Source organism: Cervus canadensis, chromosome 8 (assembly GCF_019320065.1).
Source record: "Cervus canadensis isolate Bull #8, Minnesota chromosome 8, ASM1932006v1, whole genome shotgun sequence".
In the NCBI taxonomy this organism is placed as follows: Eukaryota; Metazoa; Chordata; class Mammalia; order Artiodactyla; family Cervidae; genus Cervus; species Cervus canadensis.
In genome coordinates, this window is record NC_057393.1 from 48,626,130 (window position 1) to 48,630,781 (window position 4,652).

A 4,652-nucleotide genomic window follows, 5' to 3' on the forward strand; every position below is an offset into this window, starting at 1 on the left:
GATAAACCTGAACGGTCCAGTATACAACAGCCATTTGCTAAGTGTGACTATGTACATTTTAAATTAGTTAAAAGGAAACCAACATTTAAAGTTCAGTTTCTCAATCTTGGCTCATTAAGTGCTCAATAGCCACATGAGGTTAGTGGTTACCATATTGGAAGAGGGAAGATATAGAACATGGCCATTTTCACAGAAAGTTCTATTGGACAGTGTTGCTATAAACTGTGATCTGGTCCCCTCAGGCCTTGTGAATAGTATCTGAACCCTGAATTGATGTTTCTGTGGTCACCATGGAAAACAAATGGTAGAAAGGCTACTTTCAGGATCATTTCTGTAGTTTGTTACTCGAGGAGTTTCTCCGAGCATGTGGAGCACCAGAAATGGGGGGCTGCTCACCTGGTATAAAGTTACATAAGGTCTGGGAAGATCTGCTGGAGGAGCAAGTAGTTCCCCACTCCAGTATTCTTGCCTGGAGAATTCCATGGGCAAAGGAGCCTGACAGCCTACAGTCTGTGGGGTCTCAGAGTCGGATACGACTGAGCAACTAACTAACACACACACTCAATAAGTGTTCTTACCACACACACACATACAAATATATATATATATATATATATATTTCTTAATGGGAGAAAATTGACAAAAATGCAAATAGTGTCTGTGGTATCTCCAGGTAGAGGAACTATGATTACCTTTTTCTTCTTCCTATTTATATGTGTTTTGGGGGTTTTATTCCTTTCTTAATTAGTAAAAATCACATTTAAGATCCTTAAACCCATTCATTTATCACCAGTTTCAAATTAAGGTGGTTTTATCCAACCTCTGCCCTAAGAGAGGAAGTAGTCATTTTGAACAACTGTTTCTTTAAAAATTAAACTCAGCCAGCAGTTTTTAGTTAAGAGATCTGTATTCCATTCTCTTCTAGCATGAAAAGCATCAGAGAACTTGCGTTTAGGATGCCCTAGAGCCCTGATAAATAGAATTACAGAACATCCCTCAGGAAGAGATGGCTCATGATCACTAGCAATCTTCTCATCCAGGTATTTGTCGGGCATTTTGCCAGGATATACATATTTCTAGACTATACTTCAGAGTCTCAGAATCAAGGCTCAACAGGTTAAGGAGGCCTATGGAGCTGAAGAGGGCTCTAGTTTTACCATTGAAAAAAGAACCATAAAAAAAGAATTCCTTGTTTCCTAAAAGTTCAGGCATGATCATACAGGTTTAATTAGGAACAGCCAGCTGTTTACAGCAAATTATAAACTGCATAAGCAGACCTCAGTGGACACTCCCAAAAGATGTCCCATGAACCCTTACTTCTCCAAGTCCAGATTCAGCAGATCTGGCTTGGTGAGGTAGGGTGCTGTGATGCCAGCCAGAGGAGTATTCTAAAAGTCCCTTTCCATAGCTTTCCATGACCAAAGGAGAGGGTCAAGAGTACATGGAAAGCCTCTGCTTTTCTTTCCTTTTGTCCTTGAAACCTGAAGCCAATTCACTGTTTTCTTGACTACCACTGCATCCACCCAGTAGAGAGACATTTCAGAAACAAGCTAAGCAACAGGATAAGAACACCAACTTTGGAGTCAGAATTCTGGCTGAACTTCCTAATTTTTGACCTTAGGCAGAGTTTGTCAACCCTGAATCCCAGTTTCTTCGCCTATAAAATGAGGATAAATTATATTGATTTAATGAAGCAGATATGAGAATTAACCAAGAGTATTTGGAAAACTGTTGGCATAAAATCAACACTCAATTATTTTTACTTACCTTTCCTTTTCCTTCTAGAAGGGGATTGGTCCACTGGTGTTTCTATTGAAGAGGAAGGAAAACAAACTGTAAAACTCTTAATGAGCCTTACTTCAAATACTGCCCGGTGCAGTTCAGTAATTAGTATATGAGTTCTGCTTCAGCTTGGGCTGGGTTCCAGTTCTTTGCTCCAGCCTTAGCTCAGGAATTTCCTCCTCTAGAAAACCTTTGCTACCCACTCCCAAGCTGAGTAAGTGGCCTTCCCAAGCAGTCCCGTGGCACTCCAAGCTTGTTTCTATCCTCGTTTACCTTGCATTCTGCTTCTCAAAACAGGGTACCTAGCATTGAGCATGGAGTATAGGATGTTATAAGGCATCTTCTCCAGAGCATCAATTTTATCTAATAATGAGTAAAACAAAGGGCACGTATATATTTTTAAGATAAGATATTAGATTAGATAAGAAATTTCACAATGGCAGAGGGTTCCTAGAAGACATGTGCTTATCCTCCTTTGCTTTTAGATTTTCTTTGCAGAGAAGTTGCAGAAGCACTTATTGCCACATGACAGTGAAATTACACTGTAACTAATCTGTTTCTTCCAGCAGACTATGAGCTCTGTTAGGGCAGGCATTGTACCTCATTTGCCCCTGAATCACAAAACTTAGCTACATAGCATGAGGCCTGTCTCAAGGTGGAGGCTCCAGAAATGTTTGTGGAGCTGCAATCAACTCTCTGTCTTCTCCCAGTACTTTGGGGAAACTATAGTTTTTCCATCAAAGTGAGCAACTTTGAAATTGTTTAACTGACAGGACTTCACATTGAGTGCCTATTAGAGAGAACATAATTCTAGCTGTACTTCTGGGAAAAGTATTTAACCTATCAGACTTTTGGCTTCCCAACCTGGTAGGTGGTTAAGGCTTAATGAGAAAAGATTCACAAAGTAAACTGAACTTGGCACATAAAAGATACATGCAAAAAAGCTTCTTTAGTTTTCTCTAAAGTGACTAATTAATAACTAATTAATTCTGATCATTAATCTACAAACCAAGAGATGATTTTGGTTATTTCAGTCATTCCAAGCAACTCAAAAGGGACCTGAGCCACTGCCTGGGGCTTCTTCTACAGCACCCTGGTCCTCCTTCCTGAGCTTCCAACCTAATTTACCATATCATCCAGCAGTTTCCTTACTGTCTCAGTGACTGGTGACTGTCACATTAAACCTGGACTTAAAAGATAGAGATAATTCAACTAGAAGGTGGAGAAAGGTAACCACCTATTAGGAGCTTGAGCTGCAGAGTCAGGGCCCATTTCAAGCCTTGCCTCACTAAGTAATCCGATTTGCTTCTCCAACTCTGAGGCATGTCTTGATCCTGGTTCTGCAGACAAAACTGGGTCCTGGGCAAAGTTGCCAATTCCTAACTTAGAGAATGAGCCAGGGAGGGAGTCGGGATCCCCAAATGGCTGTGTCCTTCATTCTATTGGTCTGGGTCCAGAGTAACTTTACTCAGAAAACTAATGACGCTTAAGCTTCAGGGGCCCTCACAATCAAAGGCCCCTGTTTATGCTGAGAGTTGCTTAAAATGTTCTAGGTTGAGAAGGGAAGTCAGGGTGTAATCAGGGAGCATTCTTATGTAAGCTTTTCTGATAAGTTGCCTAAGACATTTCAGAAGAAAGAGACCTAGAGAGCCGTGATTCCAGGAATTTGATTCTTTCTTCTCATTCTAAACGAATACTCAGTTTTGTAGTTTATTTTGTGTTTGAAATTTTATATTCTTTTTAAGGATGACTCCAAAAAACCTGAAGCTACCTTTCTCTAATGCCTCCCTACCCTACAGCTCACCAGAAAGTCATAAGTACAGGAGAAGAGTGTGCAGGGGCCTCTGTCACAAAGACTCCATGAGAGGTAGACTCACCCTCAATAACTGCAGTATATCTTCTCTCTCAGGAACCTATTGAACACCTTGTACCAATTTCCTTCCACAAATGCTGGGACCCTCTAGCATTCCCAAGTGCTTCACTAGAAATAAAAATATAAAACCTCTATTAGCTGACTTCTCCCCTGAATCTAAAAACTATTTTGAAATGGTCTTTTTATACCTATTTTTATGCATTGATAGACTTGGTACTAGAGAGGGGTCAGGGGATAACTGACATGGAAAGGTAGTCTGTTAAGAATTTTCTTTTTTTTTTAACATTAAAAATTTTTAACTGAAGTATAGTTGAATTTCAGTGTTTCAGGTATACAGCAAAGTGATCCAGGTTTATGTGTACATATTCTTTTTCAGATTCTTTTCCATTATAGGTTATTACAAGAGATTGAATATATTTCCCTGTACTATAAGGCATATCCTTTAAGAATTTTATTAAGATATTTTGGGTTTTTTAAAAAATAGAATTAGTTCGTGAGAAAAGGAACATGGATCCCAAGTAAATAACAATGATGGCATCCTTTTGCATTTCTGTTCCTAATGTCTCCAATCTAATGCCTAACTGTAGATAGAGTTCTCATGATCATTATTAGTCAGTTCAGTTCAGTCGCTCAGTCATGTCCAACTCTTTGCGACCCCATGAACCACAGCACGCCAGGCCTCCCTGTCCATCACCAACTCCCGGAGTTCACCCAAACTCATGTCCGTTGAGTCGGTGATGCCATCCAACCATCTCATCCTCTGTCATCCCCTTCTCCTCCTGCCCTCAATCTTTCCGAGCATCAGGGTCTTTTCAAATGAGTCAGCTCTTCGCACCAGGTGGCCAAAGTATTGGAGTTTCAGCTTCAACATCAGTCCTTCCAATGAACACCCAGGACTGATCTCCTTTAGGATGGACTGGTTGGACTCTCAAGAATCTTCTCCAGCACCACAATTCAAAAGCATCAATTCTTCAGCACTCAGCTTTCTTTATGGTCC

At 40.3% G+C, this 4,652-nt stretch overlaps 1 pseudogene; it reads left to right on the top strand.

Annotated features, from left to right (window-relative positions):
* Nucleotides 1-307: 307 nt before the first annotated feature.
* On the top strand, nucleotides 308-382 carry LOC122446954 (annotated as a pseudogene).
* The last annotated feature ends 4,270 nt before the right edge of the window (nucleotides 383-4,652 follow it).